This window comes from Acipenser ruthenus, chromosome 9 (assembly GCF_902713425.1).
Source record: "Acipenser ruthenus chromosome 9, fAciRut3.2 maternal haplotype, whole genome shotgun sequence".
Classification (NCBI taxonomy): domain Eukaryota; kingdom Metazoa; phylum Chordata; class Actinopteri; order Acipenseriformes; family Acipenseridae; genus Acipenser; species Acipenser ruthenus.
In genome coordinates this window covers 49,591,826-49,611,823 of record NC_081197.1, presented here as the reverse complement: position 1 = coordinate 49,611,823, position 19,998 = coordinate 49,591,826, and the positions used below count along the sequence as shown (strand labels likewise).

General features: G+C 37.9%; 1 pseudogene; it reads right to left on the bottom strand.

The window, feature by feature from the left end:
• Positions 1–2,929: 2,929 nt before the first annotated feature.
• Positions 2,930–7,211, bottom strand: LOC117405782 (S-formylglutathione hydrolase-like; annotated as a pseudogene).
• Positions 7,212–19,998: the final 12,787 nt, after the last annotated feature.

Here is a 19,998-nt window from a genome sequence, read left to right as displayed (position 1 = left end):
GAAAATAACAGCTTGCTTTACTACTTCAGTTTTCAATTTGTGGCAGCTAGCACCTTTATGAAATGACCTGCACTTTAAAAACGAAATTGTTTAGTGATCTGTACGGATTGCAGATATTCATATTTTGCTAAGTTTGTGGAATCTAAAAAAATATATATATATATATTCATGGTCTATATATATATATATATATATATTAGTTTATTTAGCAGATGCCTTTATCCAAGGCGATTTACAGAGACTAGGGTGTGTGAACTATGCATCAGCTGCAGAGTCACTTACAACTACGTCTCACCCGAAAGACGGAGCACAAGGAGGTGAAGTGACTTGCTCAGGGTCACACAATGAGTCAGTGGCGAGGTGGGATTTGAACCGGGGACTTCCTGGTTACAAGCCCTTTTCTTTAACCACTGGACCACACAGCCTCCTATATACAGACGTGCTCAAATTTGTTGGTACCCTTACAGCTCATTGAAATAATGCTTCATTCCTCCTGAAAAGTGATGAAATTAAAAGCTATTTTATCATGTATACTTGCATGCCTTTGGTATGTCATAGAATAAAGCAAAGAAGCTGTGAAAAGAGATGAATTATTGCTTATTCTACAAAGATATTCTAAAATGGCCTGGACACATTTGTTGGTACCCCTTAGAAAAGATAATAAATAATTGGATTATAGTGATATTTCAAACTAATTCGTTTCTTTAATTAGTATCACACATGTCTCCAATCTTGTAATCAGTCATTCAGCCTATTTAAATGGAGAAAAGTAGTCACTGTGCTGTTTGGTATCATTGTATGCACCACACTGAACATGGACCAGAGAAAGCAAAGGAGAGAGTTATCTGAGGAGATCAGAAAGAAAATAATAGACAAGCATGGTAAAGGTAAAGGCTACAAGACCATCTCCAAGCAGCTTGATGTTCCTGTGACAACAGTTGCAAATATTATTAAGAAGTTTAAGGTCCATGGAACTGTAGCCAACCTCCCTGGGCGTGGCCGCAAGAGGAAAATTGACCCCAGATTGAACAGAAGGATAGTGCAAATGGTAGAAAAAGAACCAAGGATAACTGCCAAAGAGATACAAGCTGAACTCCAAGGTGAAGGTACGTCAGTTTGTGATCGCACCATCCGTCGCTTTTTGAGCGAAAGTGGGCTCCATGGAAGAAGACCCAGGAGGACTCCACTTTTGAAAGAAAAACATAAAAAAGCCAGACTGGAATTTGCTAAAATGCATATTGACAAGCCACAATCCTTCTGGGAGAATGTCCTTTGGACAGATGAGTCAAAACTGGAGCTTTTTGGCAAGTCACATCAGCTCTATGTTCACAGACGAAAAAATGAAGCTTTCAAAGAAAAGAACACCATACCTACAGTGAAACATGGAGGAGGCTCGGTTATGTTTTGGGGCTGCTTTGCTGCGCCTGGCACAGGGTGCCTTGAATCTGTGCAGCGCACAATGAAATCTCAAGACTATCAAGGCATTCTGGAGCGAAACGTACTGCCCAGTGTCAGAAAGCTCTGTCTCAGTTGCAGGTCATGGGTCCTCCAACAGGATAATGACCCAAAACACACAGCTAAAAGCACCCAAGAATGGATAAGAACAAAACATTGGACTATTCTGAAGTGGCCTTCTATGAGTCCTGATCTGAATCCTATCGAACATCTATGGAAAGAGCTGAAACTTGCAGTCTGGAGAAGGCACCCATCAAACCTGAGACAGCTGGAGCAGTTTGCTCAGGAAGAGTGGGCCAAACTACCTGTTAACAGGTGCAGAAGTCTCATTGAGAGCTACAGAAAACGTTTGATTGCAGTGATTGCCTCTAAAGGTTGTGCAACAAAATATTAGGTTAGCGGTCCCATCATTTTTGTCCATGCCATTTTCATTTGTTTTATTATTTACAATATTATGTTGAATAAAAAATCAAAAGCAAAGTCTGATTTCTATTAAATATGGAATGGTGGATGCCAATTACTTTTGTCAGTTTCAAGTTATTTCAGAGAAAATTGTGCATTCTTCGTTTTTTGTGGAGGGGTACCAACAAATTTGAGCATGTCTGTATATATATATATAATTGTTTTACTGGGGTTTATGCATTTGTTTAAAGTTGGCTGTATAATACAACAAATATGAAAATATCTTCAATATTTTGTAATACTGCTTTTTATGCAACCTTCATGAGTATAGCTATTAGGACTTTTAAACAGTCTTTGTACAGCATTCATATGTGCAATGTCTTACACACATGAAACGTTTTGTTTTTTACCATCTCCTTAACTTCTGTAAATAGTGTACATACTGTAGTACAAATATTACTTTTATTTAACAGTAAACCTTTTATTTGTAAAAAGCAAAAATGCCTCCTATTTTTTACATGTGACTTCTGAGTGTAATGTATCAATACTGATAAAACTGGTTAAATGCCTTTTGGGTGGTCTGGGTCACATACTGTACTGTAATGTTTCAGAGGGCCATCATATTTTTATGTTGCCGGCTTATTTTATCTACACCCCCTCCATGTACATAAAAAATAAGATCTTAACAGTGGTGGACCTAAACATGGCCACCGTTTCATTAATAATATGGGACCTTTTGTGTACCTGGAAAGTCAAACATCCAATATATATAAACAAAAAAATGTTTTGTGAAAATCTGTAAAATGCTGCTGTAAATCCTACTTTAACAGTTTAAACAGTGGCGGTATTTTAGATCTGTCACAATATCTTTATATACATTCTTACAGGAAGTGAAGAAAAAAGGACATCTATACATTTGTTGAACAAATCAGTTTATTGCAAAATGTATTTTAATACTTGCATGCTCCCATACTGTACAATCGGCATTGTGATCAAAGCAATGCCCACACCATTACAAAGTCATTGACTGAAAGGTAGAACATTTCATCGACACACGTACTTAAGACTGTATTCTCTGATGAGCAATGTGCAACACCTCAAGCCCTCGGTGACAGCTGATGAATCCTTAAGCATTCAGGTACTTTGCGTGGTGCTTGATGTGGTTGCTAATGAACGAACAGACAAAGTAATAACCGTGATCATACCCCTAGAGAGAAATAAAACACGCAAGAGTGGACATGAAGTGCCAGGAAAACAAACCACACACAGCCCTTTACAAGCTCCTGAACTAAATGTGAGTTGTTTATTTCTGGTGTGGTAACTTGTGTTTTTCCTTTCTGAAAAAAAATGTACTAGTGACTTTTTGGAGACTCTAGGCCTTACTCCACTCTTACCAAGTTTTGAAACTACTTCCCTTGACTGTTTCTTGACTCTGAAGACCATTATTACTAAAAATAAACTTGTGGATTGCTACAAGATGTAATAATATACTAACAATTTTAAACAACATTGAACATAAAAACCAGACAGGATAAGTATACACACCTGCTGCAGTCTGAAGACCACAGGGGTTTTCTTCTCTGTACAAGCAGCAATGAAGTTATCCGGAAGCAGCTGTCCTGCAGCCAGAAACTGATCATCTCTGCCCTGGTTAATGAGAATGTCCAGCTGTGGGCCGGAGTAGGCACTCACCAGGACTGTAGCATCATAGCTCTACAGAGGCAATAAAAAAATAAAATAACACACTCTGAGGTTTATACAATTGATCTAAATAGTGGCGGATACAATGGCAGTATACCTCCACTAGATTAGATGCAGTCCTTCCTTCCTCAGTCTACACCAAAGCTGGTATTTCTTTTAGGACTTATTTTCCTACTGCAAGTTATGGCTTCAATATTTCCTAAAACGTACCGCCCATTTTGATTTATCCGAGCCCAAATATCCGTTGAAAGCGTTCTGTCCCCAGGGACACTGCATTGGGTTGCAGATCAGAACAAAAGCTGAAACAGACTGGGGAAATATTAACAGACCTTTATTAATTTTTTTGTCATTCTAGATGTGTTTTCTAACTGATCTAATTTGATTTGGTTACAGCGTGGGATAAGTTGATGAACCCGTTTGTAATATTAGACATGCTTCAAGGTAATCTAGTTTGCATATACTGTACTGCTTCCCTGGTGAGCATCTTGAACGTCAAGAGACACACATTTCTCATCCTGTTTGAATACAGAAATGCAGATAATCTTTTATGAAAAATATTTTTCTTAATTTACGCAGTGTAGTCTACCATGACTTCTGAAATGCAGTAACTTCTGTCCTATAGCTTAAGTTATACCTTATATTTCCCAGGGTTCTTGAGGGCACAAATCAAAGCCCCATGGAATGTCCAGAAATTGACATCCTTTCAGAGTCTGCAGGAAAGTGGCGGATAAGGGCGTCTGCTAATAAAGAAATAATAATAATAATAATAATAATAATAATAATAATAATAATAATAATAATAATAAAGTTTGAGCTTATCAAATGAGGAAGATGCAGATCATTAAATAAAACTTACATTATATATTTATATAGATAGATAACAAAAACAGCAGGGGGGGAGAAGTATTAAATGGAGGGTGGCATTTGATCATTTACTGGAAACATAAAAATAAAAAACCAAAAAAAACCTATTTAAAAATGCCATAACTAGTATCGCACATTAATGAGAAAGTACCACTGACGGCACACTAAACGGTTCATATTTGTTCACTATAAATACACAGTCTTGCATACATCTCTCTTAAATTTGATGGATATTTCAGTTTACAAATTGTCTCCTTACTAGTTCATCCTAAATTGCTGTAATACCAGTGTAATGTTATTAAACTAAATACCTCTTCTGTGATGTAGGAGTACATTCGCTCATTTATTTTCCAGTGGTCCTCTGGCGTTCACATAAAACCCAGCTCCTGTACCCAAGTCCCAGCTCCCATCCTCTCCTTCTATATTACAGCCACCTGTAAATATATATCCTGTTAATTCCATCATTCAAAACAACTATCCAAGAAACAGCAATGCAAATCTCTTTACAAAACACAATCCCATCGGAGTAATTCACTGTCCTTCACTGTCTTTTGTAGGAGATACCACATTTGACTTCTAAAGGTAATATTGCTATTAAGGGTGAAAATATTAAATTGTGTATCAATGAATCGTGATACTTTCTTTACGTGATCTATCGTATTGTAACAGAGGACAGTTTGTTCCATGATACAAGACCAAAAGCACAGCATAGCTCATTGTAATAAACCAAGTGGTTTGTGATTGAAGAATAAGTGTGTTTATAGTCATTTTTATAAACAAAATAGTCCCATCATTAAATGATCATTTGATCTTCTTATACACCATACAAGTAGCACATGAGGACCACCCCATGTATCACGACACACATTGTGTTATGATCATGACCAGCATATGTATTGTTACAGCCCTAATTGCTGTTCTTCAACACATTTTACTGTTTCAACGGAAGTTGTTGACATGGGCTTTTAATACACCTAGTTGAACTACGTTCAGAATGGCAAGCTGAGATTTTCCCTGAAGACAGTTTACCGTGCTGGCAAGTCAAATCACTTACGAGAGCAAACCCCCAGTTGATTAGTTAAGGAGAACATGGTTTAACAACTGAAACACACAATAACCTGCAATCATTTCACTGATCAGTTAGAAGAAATCTTTAGTGTCCCATATTTGAAATGCATACTACTGCAGCTATTATACACTATCTTGTCAGCCTGCTGAGTTGCATTTCCTCCATTACAATGTTCATCCACTGATTCCCACGTTGGCAACGAAATGTGAGCTTATCTTATTTACATGCATGTACTTTTGGTGAGTGGAGAGTCATTATATGCTCTTCACAGTGAAGTATATAGTGAAGAGTCACTATATGCTCTTTAGGGAGGGTGGTCTTGTCTGTAGCCACTTCCTGAGGTGTTGTGAGATACAGCCACCAGAGGTGTGGCAATATCCTACAGCAAAACATTCTTTGTGTTTTTCTGCTGAAGTATACCATATTGTGACAATGTCAGTCAAGGTTCTTCTGTAAAAAGCTCTAGACCTGAGAAGATGCACACATGACTGGCATTCACATTGTACACATCACCCTTACGGGGACTGGTGTCCGGGGAGACCATAATGATTCCATGCTCAGCTGCTGCTCGCTGGCTGCCTGCCTGCTTTAGTAATGAAGTTCTGCTCTGTGGATGTTAACCCTGCAAAGAAAAGTAATATGCTTTTATTCCAGTGCAAACATTGAGCAAATAGATTTTTTTTTCTTCTGCCATATAAATCAGGTGCATTTATAGCCTTAAAATCTTTTTTTAATTTTATAGAGAGGTAGTGGGTGCTTTTCACTGAAGCGAAAAGATCAGGGGTTGATTAGATTAACCTTTACCCAGTTAGGAATAATCTGGATTTTATTAGAGCACTGTGGAAATCACTCTGGTTATCCTGGCATTACCCCTAAAAACAGCTGGTTGATGCTACGCATTAAAAATCCAGCTGTTGCTTATCCCAGATGGGTACAGGGTGATCACAGGAACCTCTTAGTACACATTCTTTATAATTTGTTAATACAGAGACAAACAGAAAAACAGATCAAATACTGTATGTATGGTTGGTTTTATTTTACAAAGCCCCTTAAAACTGGCACCCAGGTCCATACTATGATGGTCTTGTTATAACTCCAAGGGCTCTTCAGCCTCCTTAATCTGGACTTCAATTTTATATACAAGCCCAATCCCCCGAAAACAAATTGCTGAACCATGGCTGAACTATCCTGTTATAGAACTGTGCAAGACACTATCCCCATTTTGTCCCAGGGCACATGGACAAAATGTGTGCCATACTGATGTATTGGTGGGGAAGCTAAAGTTGTTTCAATGCTAATAAGTGCTTTTGTACCATTTGATAAATGTATATTTTATTACATTGTAATGAGTAGCACGTTGAATGTTCTCTACTGAGAAAAATGACAATACCACGACTTTATGAAAAAATACCAAAATGTGCTTGTGAGCAAAAGAGGTTTGATGACCACTGTACTAGAAGAACATTTATGCAATGCATTTCTATTAAACATACAGTAAACTTACCAGACAGCCAATCCAACATTCTAATATATCGTATTGTAGTCTAAAAATCCATGCTTAATGTCTCTTGATTTTAACAAGCATTACTTGTATAACTATTTTTTTTTTTTTTAACTTCGTACAAATCCAGAGGTATAAATAATTACTGCACCTGTCATGCTCGAACACTTTCTGGAAACCATCAAAGCACTTGTTGGACGAAACTAGAGTCAGCGCCATTGCTTTGTTAAATAAGAGAGTTAGTAAAATGACACTGCATTAATAAAGTCGGCATAATAGATATCTAGTAACTAAAGCAACCTTTTTGAAATTAAGTTTGTTAATAACAACAGTCTTTCAAAGTAGTGCACCATTCACATCACATTCAGGTATGCACACAGGCAAATCTAAATGCGTGCTGTAATTAATTGTAACCAAACAAGTGCAGTACTATATTAGTAACTGTCTCGATTAGTCTGAACCACACAGTAGTAACCGTTCTTCTCACGGGACTACTAAAACTGCGTTCACTACCTGGTAGGTGAAACCTGCGACACTGATGACTTCTTTATATAAAACATTTATTAACGAAGCTGGAAAACGAATTAATCAATTCAAAATTCTAACATGTATAAGAAGACGTATGCAAATGAATGTTATGCAGTTTATGTCTAGTAATGTTGTAAACAGTTACAGTGCACACAGTCCAGGCTGCGGTGCGTGACGTTGAGCGTCAACGTGGATGTAAACCCATCCGCTATGGGAGGTGAAAGTAACACAAATTAAATAATGAATGACAATTCAGAGGCGTAGCTAGGATTAGATTTTTACTGAGTCAAACAAAAAAAAAAAAAGTTGAACAAACCTCTTGCAGATCCTGTTCATGTTACAAAGGTAAAAGTTATTATCTTATAAAGCCTAGAGACTGTTCATGCAAACTGCAGAGCAATATTAAGTCCCTTGGATGATGATGTTAATGTTAAAATTTGATGACCCATATTATTTCAAAGATTAAAACTATTTGTCTCCCAGCAAAACCACAGCAACCTAAAATGGCCATATTCACAGAAATATGTGATTTTAAAAGGACAAGAATATTAAATGCAAGTATTGAATGTTAAATACTACCATCGAATGTTAAATGCAACAGTCGAATGTTAAAAACTAGCATCAAACATTAACTATGAGCTTTATACATTCAATGTGCCTTTTATCCATTCGGTGTACACTTTGTCATTCAATGTGTTTTTTCATCCGTTCGATGCTTGCACTTGCAAACTGTCAATCAATCTCATCCGCCTTGCCCTTCCACATCGGGGAGATCGGTGTTTCTCCTTGTTACCTGTTAACCTGTTCAGCCAATGAGAGGCTTCGATTTCACTATGTAACACAATTTTTGTTCCTGGGTAGTAAGTGTTATTTCCTAATTGCTTGTGCCTCAAAAGTATAGAAAATGGCTATTATTCCCCACAAGCTTTGCTTTTGTGACCAGGACAGTGATATTTTGAAATTTACCTATTTCCAATGAGAAAACGGGCGAATTTGTGTCTTTTCGTTCACATAAAGTCAGAAAAAAACAACATATGAATCCAAATTAACATGTATTTAAACTAAAGTAATACAAAAATGACTACAAAAGATTTAGAAGTGAGTAGTTTTTCGAGATTTACGATTATACTGTAAATCACTTTCACGAATCAGCCCCCAAATGTAGTCTCCCATCATGTTCTCGTTATACTGTCCTTGGTAGCGGCGTTCAAAGTCCAGTATATCCTGGTGGAAGCGCTCGCCTTGCTCCTCTGAGTACGCTCCCATGTTCTCCTTGAATTTATCAAGATGAGCATCAAGGATATGGACTTTGAGGGACATCCTACAGCCCATTGTGCCGTAGTTCTTCACCAGTCTCAACCAGCTCCACATAGTTTTCGGCCTTGTGATTGCCCAGGAAGCCCCAAACCACTGCGACAAAGCTGTTCCAAGCCGCTTTCTCCTTACTAGTGAGCTTCTTGGGGAATTCATTGCACTCCAGGATCTTCTTTATCTGTGGTCCGACGAAGACACCGGCTTTGACCTTTGCCTCAGACAGCTTAGGGAAGAAGTCTTGAAGGTACTTGAAGGCTGCCGACACCTTATCTAGAGCTCTGACAAATTGTTTCATAAGGCCCAATTTGATGTGCAGTGGTGGCATCAGCACATTCCGGGGGTCCCAGCCGTACTCATCATACTTCAAGGCATCCAGCAAGGTCTTGATGCTGTTGTAATCCTCTTTGAGGTGCACCGAGTGAGCCAGGGGAAGAGACGGGTACTTGTTACCATTATGGAGCAGCACGGCTTTGAGGCTCCTGGATGAGCTGTCAGTGAAGGACAGTATAACGAGAACATGATGGGAGACTACATTTGGGATTCGTGAAAGTGATTTACAGTATAATCGTAAATCTCGAAAAACTACTCACTTCTAAATCTTTTGTAGTCATTTTTGCATTACTTTAGTATAAATACATGTTAATTTGGATTCATATGTTGTTTTTTTCTGACTTTATGTGAACGAAAAGACACAAATTCGCCCGTTTTCTCATTGGAAATAGGTAAATTTCAAAATATCACTGTCCTGGTCACAAAAGCAAAGTTTGTGGGGAATAATAGCCATTTTCTATACTTCTGAGGCATAAGCAATTAGGAAATAACACTTACTACCCAGGAACCAAAAAAAATAAAAAATTTGTTACACAGTGTTTTCAAACTGAACAGCGGTAGCTGTCTTGTGCTGTCTGTAGAAATTTTAAAAAGGGTCTTGTTTTACCTGTTTTGTTTGTAAAAAGTTGCGTAGTATGTAAGTTTGACATTTAGGTGCCCCACTGCCTGAAATGCACAGGGGATACCAAGTACTAATACCGCCATAGAAGATATTGTCAACTGTCTTATTTGGTATGCCCTGTGTTTCTCACTGTCAATACCAATCTTGTGTGTGTACTGTATATAAAATAAATATATAAACAAATACAGTATCTGTAAACAATAACGTTATATGTAATACATTATGCATTTTTAATATCATTTACACGACTCGTGTTTATTCCAGACATAACAGCACAAGCCACAGAGCAACAACATTCGTGATCGTTTACTTTCAATTTTCCAAATCCAAAAAATGTATTTAAAAAAATGGCTACTTTGAAATCGGCACGATCGTTTATAAACAGGTAGGTCGCATAGTTAAAACATTAAGTTTTCATTATTTAAGGATTGTTTTAGCTGCGCATGTCAAAGACGTTTTTAATGAAAACAAACTATAACTGATTATACACATCACAAAGAAATCATGCCGTCCTGTCGAAAAAGTTAAATGATTGACAACTGCCACTGTTGCACATCACTCGTATTTTACCTCAGACACGAGCAAAATAAAAATAAGACGTGCCTGTTGGACGCTTATTTTTACGCATGCGCACTGCGCCAAGGGATACAGGTTTCTGAGGGGGGTACTGAATTGGTTACAACACCTGTTAACTGAATAAGTAACTCAGACATGACTTCAGATAAAACTTCCACCAACGGGCCGTTCGCATAAATTCCGCTTGGCTCTGAATTAATCAAAATAATGTGAAGCCACTCTAAAATGTACAAAACGGTATCATCACTGGTATTAGTTTCTAGCATATTTCTCGCTAGAATAATTTTTTGTCGAGCAGCTTCAGCCATGTGAACCTAATAAAATAAAATAAAAACCGTTGTAAAAACAAGAAGCCAACTGTTTCATTAGTATCAAACATACTGTACGTTGGCCCCAGTTTATGGACTGCTTGGAGTAACGTTAAATGGGTAAACTCCCTACCAAAATGTTAGAAAAGCATCTTGCTTTTTTAAGAAGCCACGGTAGTTGTCATTGTTTCTGATTACTATTGCTGTTTTGGGAAGTCTTTTGTTTTTCTATACATTCTTGGAGCTGGTTGTTTCCTGGGAGTGATGTAAGTATAGGCGCAGTGCAAAATTCAAATTGCATTAGTCGCTGTATGACATTTGAGAGCAGTCGTCGCTGTATGACATTAGCAGACACCTCAAGGTCACACACTTTTTTCAACGTATCCTTACATCACCCCCTTGTGGTGTCAAAATACATTCAACAAACATTTTCTTTATTTTTTATTGTTATTACTTATATTATTTAATATGTTTAACACATATATTCTGTGATATATAAAATACATGATTCTGGGTATATCAATATCCAACATAAAATACTGTAATGACACATATATAAAAAGTAATTAATCTACAAATTAACATTACATCAGACTGCTGACAAAGTATCTTGAATGCAGACTATTCTGGTGGTCTGTATTTTTCTTTGGTGGTCAGGGCCAGCATTTCAGGTTTACGGTAGTCACCATACATTAAAGTTTTCAACTTTTAAAAAATGGCTGAGGTTGTGTAGAGCATCCTTTTTGGTTTCTGTTGGGTTAATACTGTACTTACTGTAAACACATGTATGTTTTATATGGAGGGAGTGTTTTATCCCTTTATTATTCCTGTGATATGCTGCTGTTGTAAATTGTACTGTATAACTGTGCTGATTTTTTTAGTAGTTTGTAAGATCATCCATGGATAAGTAAAGGGTATTGTGATTAATGAATGGTTCTGTTTTAATCTGTATTGTAACAGCATGAGAACTTATTTAAAGGGCCAACATCCCTCCTGAAAACATTCCACTTTATCTTGTACTGCATTATAATCATTTATATTATGCATTTACCATAGGTCACTATCCTTTTTGTGCTTTGCCATGAGAAATGCTAAAAGACTAAAAGAAACATTTTGACAGTAGGTCTTTCCTAATACTTTACTAACAACTGTAACTTCAAATCCTCATTTATAAAGGTAAAAGAAGAAGAATCCTAAGTTACCAAATGTAACAGGTAATGCTTTCCACGCAGACAATACTGAAGTTTATAACAATTTAACCTTCAGTGTTCCAGATTCAAAGGGAGTCCTAGGAGAGGAGTATGAAATTGTTAATAATATCAGCCTGTTTTTCATCTTGGTTACCAAGCAACTGTTCAACAGGTGAAGCCTGTGAAAATACTCCATCACTGTATTCTAACAGGTGCCTGTCCTACATTGGAGTGTTTGACTGTAAACGCTAACACCCAGTGACATCCTACAGAAACGTTTCATCATACACAAATGCTAAACCAATTTTCAGTGCTCATGATGTGTGTTTGTGTTGTGCTGTTTTGAACAATTAGTATTGACAGTTTGAATCCCATGCAATTATATTTTACAATTTTGCTCATATTAAATTAATGGATGACATTTATGAAGCTGCATATTTTAGAATTGACAGTGTCGATTATTCCTTGCTTAAGAAATTTAATAAATGCACAGGGGGGGGAGGAAAACATGCTCTAAGGAAAAATGATTTCAATCTCATATAAAGTACCTAATTTATACATAAAAAGGCATGCAACTGGCTCAGAAGTCACTCATTATAATCATACTATATTCTAGTATAGTAGGGAGTCTTAATGGTAGGATTCCTACAAATGGAATAAAAGCATGACTCATGCCACAGCTAAATTAGTCCTTGAAAATAGGAATGCATATTGTTGCTTATCTGAAAATACAACTCACCAGATAGAAATGTCATTTCTAAAAGAACCTCACATACTCTTACTATGTTATGAGTAATAAGAGGATGAAATACTATGTTCATATTTTGTCCTTCACAATATGTTCAGTTAAAGGGTACAATTTCATTTTAGCTCTAAAATGAGAACCTGCATTGTGTTGCATTTTTTATATGTTTGTTGTTTTTACCACAGGTTAGATACAGTTTACTGTACAAAATAAATACAATACTAAAAAACAGTATGCTAGGCTGTAGTTACCAACACTGTTTCACCCTCAAGTCAATCTCCTCAGTCATTTACCATTATGACACAGGAGTGTCCAGCTACAAAAGCAACAAGCCACCTGGGGCAGAAAAAAAGTGACAGTAGAAATAAAAACACTATTTTAGTTTAGATTTTTGCCTGCGCCAGAGTGAGAGTGGCCAGTATCATAGAAAGTGAGCAGATGCCTTTTCATTTGAAATCTACAGTGGTAGTATTGCACATGGAAAATGTGCATATACCCAATAAAAAAACAACAGCATGCAAATAGCAGTATTAATCTTTAGAACAACTGTAAGGAGGCCATTGATTATGATTGTTGTTAATCTTATGTAGAAGCAGCTGTTCTTTTCATAAAGAGAAATGGAAGGTGTAAACCCTATTTGTAATGAAATCACTGAAGTGCAGTAAAGTTTACATCTATTGTAAGTAACCCGTCTTTTGAAGTGAAAACTCACGAGCAGGTAAGTAGTTACAGAACACCCTTTACAAGAAACTCATTGCTTTTACTGTCTATTGTATCTTAAAAATATATTTCAAAATGTAATCTCTCTTTCCTGGCTAGCGCTCCCAAGTTAAAAATTGAGAAATGTATTTCCCAGGTGATTTATGACAAGCCTTGCTCATTTTGGGGATTTATTTCTAAAGCACTCACAAAATATTGTAAAAAATCACTCACCTTTAAGAATAACATTGTTATTTTGAAGCCGACTCTGGCTCTTTATGAAATATCATGAAACCTGTTATTGTGCAACGGGTTGCAGGGACTTTGCCATAGATATGTCAATTTATTTTTTTATTCTGACCAGCAGCTGACCAAATGTGGCCGGATCTTAACTAATGAAACAGGTGTCAGTCATACCTGTCACTTTCCTATTGTTGACATTGGATACCACTATCCACACCCCACTCAGTCATGGCGTGTCGTTGGCTCAGCTGGTCAGAAACAGCTCTGAAACTGAAAGTGGCGAAACCTCTTGTATAATAAGTAAGGCGTTATCGTCTCACTCCGCAGGTCATCTTAGACCTAATAGCTGAATTTCACCTTTTCATCACCTTGTTGACTATTGTCCTGGTAACACCAACAGCATTGACTTTCTCCACTATAGAGGACCATATGGCCTCTTTGGTAGCATAACTGATGTTGGTTGAGGCTTTTCCAAATAACTAAATTTCATGCTTAGTGATCTCAGCCGTAAGGACTCTCAGCTCCTCCTCAGAAAACTTTTCTGTGCGCCAAGGGGACTTTGCTGCCCTTCCTGTGACATTTTTTTAAGTGCGCCCGCTAAACAGCCCGATGCACAGGCAGTGCATTATCTGTGCGTGTTGAGTAATTTGCATTGCTCTTAAGATTACATATGCTGCAGTGGAAAATAATTGCTTGGCTACTAGGCAATTTGGATTTTGCAGCCACAATTGTTTGCACTGCGCCTATCCTTACATCAGCCCCTTAGTTTCCCAGTTTGATTCCCCAAGCACACTTGTTTATTGTTAGTGTGTAACAGCACTACCTGCTGGAGGAGACTGACTAAACAAACAGTACATGCCTAGTGCAGCAGGTACAAGAGAGAGTTCACTTTGAAGGCTTTGAGTGGATCAATGGCTATATCTTTAAGACACCATGTCAGGATGTGCGTGGTGTGGTAATAAAGGAATGTCCAAAACAGTGGGTGTACATGCAATAAAAAGGACAGTTTTTATTAAATACCCTCGATACCAGCAATGGTATGGGGATAAAAACTGTGGGTTACAGTCCCATACAAAAATAAACAATTATAATCTAGGTGCACGGTAAAGTGCTCCGGGTGAATGTGCTGGTGCTCTGGATGAATGTGCTGGTGTCCCGGGTGAATGTGCTGGTGCTCTGGGTGAATGCGCTGGTGCTCCGGGTGAATGTGCTGGTGCTCTGGGTGAATGTGCTGGTGTTCCGGGTGAATGTGCTGGTGCTCCGGGTGAATGTGCTGGTGCTCCGGGTGAATGTGCTGGTGCTCCGGGTGAATCTGCTGGTGGCTGGTGCTCCGGGTGAATGTGCTGGTGCTCCGGGTGAATGTGCTGGTGCTCCGGGTGAATGTGCTGGTGCTCCGGGTGAATGTGCTGGTGCTCCGGGTGAATGTGCTGGTGCTCTGGGTGAATGTGCTGGTGCTCTGGGTGAATGTGCTGGTGCTCCGGGTGAATGTGCTGGTGCTCTGGGTGAATGTGCTGGTGCTCCGGGTGAATGTGCTGGTGTTCCGGGTGAATGTGCTGGTGCTCCGGGTGAATGTGCTGGTGCTCCGGGTGAATGTGCTGGTGCTCCGGGTAAATGTGCTGGTGCTCCGGGTGAATGTGCTGGTGCTCCGGGTGAATGTGCTGGTGCTCCGGGTAAATGTGCTGGTGCTCCGGGTGAATGTGCTGGTGCTCCGGGTGAATGTGCTGGTGCTCCGGGTAAATGTGCTGGTGCTCCGGGTGAATGTGCTGGTGCTCTGGGTGAATGTGCTGGTGCTCCGGGTGAATGTGCTGGTGCTCCGGGTGAATGTGCTGGTGCTCCATGTGAATGTGCTGGTTCTCCGGGTGAATGTGCTGGTGCTCTGGGTGAATGTGCTGGTGCTCTGGGTGAATGTGCTGGTGCTCCGGGTGAATGTGCTGGTGCTCTGGGTGAATGTGCTGGTTCTCCGGGTGAATGTGCTGGTGCTCTGGGTGAATGTGCTGGCTCAGTAGCTTCAGCTCCCATCACAGTCTTCATATGCCAAAACAACAACAAACAACAACAGAGCTTCGGCTTGTTAGAATTAGCGTAAGGGGCTGTACTCACGTAGCTGCGTCCTCTTTGTACTACCAGACTCCTCCTTGTGATCAGTGCGGTTCCACGCTCTATTCAATCACTGCACGCAACACAGCTAATCACTATAGATCTCATTAAATCCAATGTAAAAACAATCATGTAGGTGTACTTAGAACCATGTAAACTACAAAATGAATGCCTGTTGCTGTCATGCAAATATAAACAAAAGAACTGGCACCCATGCATAGCCACTCAGTAGTCAAGCTTGATGAAATATCAACTGAAAATAATGATCAATTCAAAGTAAGATGGTCCTCTTCCTAGAATCTTTAGATTAAGTTTGCCATATAAGGCAGAACGTTTGTTAGTTCCTGCTGTGAATAAACAAATACAATTTTTCATCAAAAGGCAGTGATGTGTATGAGTTCATGTTTCATTTGGCAAAAATACACAAAGAACCTGTATAAATTAGGATATGACTTCTCTCAATCTTGCATTACATTGTGGATGACACCCTGTGGAGCAGTGTTTGTTTACTTTGTAAAAGGAGCGGTGACACAGTAGTATGATCATTCTTGTTAGTCAAACTCTTAATTTAGTCTCTCACTGTGCATGTGGAAGATTGCATCTGTTTCTAAAAAAACAATTACAATAGAAATAAATAGAATATATTATGGTTCTGAATGTGTAATACAAACCCTAATAAGTAACCTGAAACGTGAATAATAGCTGCAAATGTACATTATCTCAAATGCAATATTTTACAAATAGCGTCTATAAGCTCATAACAAGCTGAATTTAATCTAACTAACTTTAATAATACCGGTAACAAATTTATAATCAACTCAATATCACAGGAATAACATCAATTCCAATGTGATAATATGGATACGGATATTATGTGTTACTCAAAAAGAGAAAAGCCATAACTCATCAAGGGCCTCGTCCCACATGAGCTATACTCTAAATGTGTTTGTTTGCACAAGGCATTGTGAATAAATAGGATTGTGTTACATTTTAATGTATGACTCCTACAGCAAAAGTATGAATGTTACATTAAGCATAGTGTAGAAATAGTGTGTGGGCAGCAGTGGAATTTCTTAAAATGTCATACTGCAATATTCTACCATCTAAGATACAGTGCATGCTATTGGAAATCTAAGTGGCTTTTTAACCCCCGATGAGAATCAAATTCCCTGTGAAAGGGGGTATAGTGGAGACAGTTGTATGTCATACTTCACATCTGTGTATATGACTGGAGACCCAGTTATCCTGTTGTCATTAAACTTTGTATTAACATTATTTAGCTTAAGTTACGAGGATATCACATTCAGGGGGCATAGGGGGTGTCTGTGTGTTTGTACTTTCATCCATCTGAATGTCACACTTACATTTCTGCATATATCTTATGCTGCTCTATCCTGTATAAACTGTTGATGTAAACTGTCATAGTCATCAATATTTCCATCCTGCTAATAGCTCTATTTTGTATTCACAGCCATTGCAGGAGATTTATGTTCTGAAATACTTGTTATGGCAGTGTGGGCTAGGTATTACATTATCGAATCCAGCAGTAGTGTGGGAGGCTTGGGTGATGACAGAGTGATTGTGATGCAAACTTTTTCCATTAACTGTAACTGAATTCTACCGAAGAAATCAAGTAAACATTTTATTTTTTTTTCGAATTATTTTGCCGGTCAGATCAGGATACCACCCGCACAATTGCAACAGCAGCTTTCCTTTTTTTCTTTTTTAAAATGTCAAATTATGTGTTTTGAATGTCAGGGTTGAAAGAAAAAAAAAAAAACATTTTCCAGGCTTCTCTTGCTGTTAGTTGTTCTTTGTGAATACCACATGTAGAGGACTTGACGTTTATAATTGCATAATTGTGATGAAACTTGGTTTGGACATTCTTACCAACATAGTTGTTATTAGTCATCATCGCAGATGATCAGGATAGCAGTTTCAGTATTGGCACTAAAAATGTATATGCGACTACAGTACTCTTTTCAAGATTACAAAATTAATCAAGGGAGTGCACTCTTATAATGGACACAGCTGCTGTGGCAGTCAACCTGTTGTACCGAGTTTCTCAGCTTGTCTTTTTGCCCTTGGATTTGTTGCACAAAGTAACATATGTTCAAGTGTGTTCTAACATTTGTGTTTGATGAACCACGTGTTCCTCTTTCAGAGAACACTTTCTTCATATAATAAAACTCAACAAGTCTGCTTAAAAAGTATTTTAAAAAATAAAGAAATAGGTCTTTAAGAATTTGCCTCAAACAAGGGGGCAAGAATGCTTAGAAATACATAATATATGGGGTGTTTTTACTTTGTAAGCCCATGTTGAAACAATCTGTTAGATTGTAAAGTGTTATGACTACCAATCCCCATTTGCATTTTCATGTCCCTTATGCAAAGACAACCTTAATATGTAAACACACTATACTTTGTTAAGAAAACATGAAGGAATACTGTATGGAGTGTAAAACAGAATATGGTTGAGGGACACCTTTATTAGACATATTTAATACATGGAAACTAGATTTATTTTTTCAGTAGTCCACCTCCTGAAAACACACACACACACACAAACCACTCCAGTCTGATTGGGAGAACTTACAGTATCCAGTTTATTCTGAACAGACAAGAGAAAAATTGCTAGACATAAAGTTGAGTAACAACATTAAATAAATATTCTGTTGGTTCTGAATGTGTCTGCAGTGCAGTGTACCGTATGTCTCTTGTCCTTTTATATGGTAAATTAATATCTACTTGTGTGGCTCAGTATTTTTAAGACCTGGACATCTTGAACGTTTCCTTTATTGTAATGGCCCAGAAAAAAAATGTCTGGCCTTTTGTTACTTTCATAAAGATGCCGTGAACTGAACTAATATTAGCAACGGGCAATAGAAATGTGCTCATCATTATTTGTTTGGGTTCCTCTGTCTGTAGCTGAGACAGTGGCGTATTTATTGAATATCTATTTATGGCAATGTAACAGGATAGCATCACGCCCCAAGCTGTTACCAGCAGGAAGGAGACTCAGAGGCTGGAAAGCTACAGTTTAAGTGCTGGTTGTGCACGTTTATTAATGAAACACAAATAAAACAGGAACAAACAAACATGGCATGAGGGCCAAAATAAACACAAAGCTCAAGAAGGACTATAGATATGGCTGGGCACCATGCACATGGCCATTCCCCAATTATAACTCAATTACCTAATTAGGGAATGGCCACATTCCACCTGTGATTGTTAGCAGGATGGATTTAACCCCATCCCTGCCAAACCTACATTCACACATAACACTATTTACATTTAGAACTTTTGCCCTGCCATAGGCAACAATGGGGTTGTAAAATATACTGCTGATAAAACTTTACCCAGCCATTTTCAAAATAAAATACTGTTATGGCAAAAGGAATTGAACATTTTGGATTAAATAAGTAAGTTTTACACTCTCAAACAATGCTAGTGTGAGAAGAATAGATGATTGGTTGGGTTGTCCTAGAGATGTTTAATTTGGAATATAGGAATCATAAAAATATCAGGGGGGTAGTTCGACGGGGACTACAAGTATGTTTTTGTGCTCTGTGTATTTACTATCTGTCATGCCATTCAGGCCTTTAAATTACATACACAGAAACTACGATAATGATTCTACAAAGCGGTTAATTGTCAAGACTTCAATATAGCTACCGGTATTCATGGGTCAACCATAAATAACACAGCAATACCAATGCTAAACAAATTTATGCTAACAAAACTACTTTAATTGGGACTAAATATTAGTGCCAATACGACATAAGCAGTAAAACTACCCAAAAATCTAATTTGTGAATTAAAATGGATAACTTTGTGTTTTGTAATGTTCTACAGAAGCCCACATGTATTCCTTAATTATATAATCAATATTGTGAATAAAATACTATACTTTATTGAAAAAAAAAAAAAACTATTTACCCTATAAATCATTATCGTAGTTTTGAGTCTATGGTTTAAAGCAGTAGTTGCAGCTGTTCTGTTTGTGTAAGAGATAGATTCTGAGTTTTTTGTTATTTTTTTTCATCTGCGGTTCAGGGGTTCAGTGTACACCATCGAAATAAAAAGTTTTGCTTGAGACTGGATTCTCATTGGTTGCCCTTTTGGCACAGTGCGAGATTGACAGTTGGCAATTCATCTTTCAATTTATTAATTTGCAGGTCAATCATGGAGCCACCTATTCACCCGAAAGCCCGTCAAGCCTGTCGTATGGATGCATTGACTAATTAATTTCTGAATTGCTGCACCAATTGATGAATTAATTGATGAATTGATGGACAAATTGCCAAAATAATTTCTCAATTGATGGACACATTGCTGAATTAATTTCTGAATT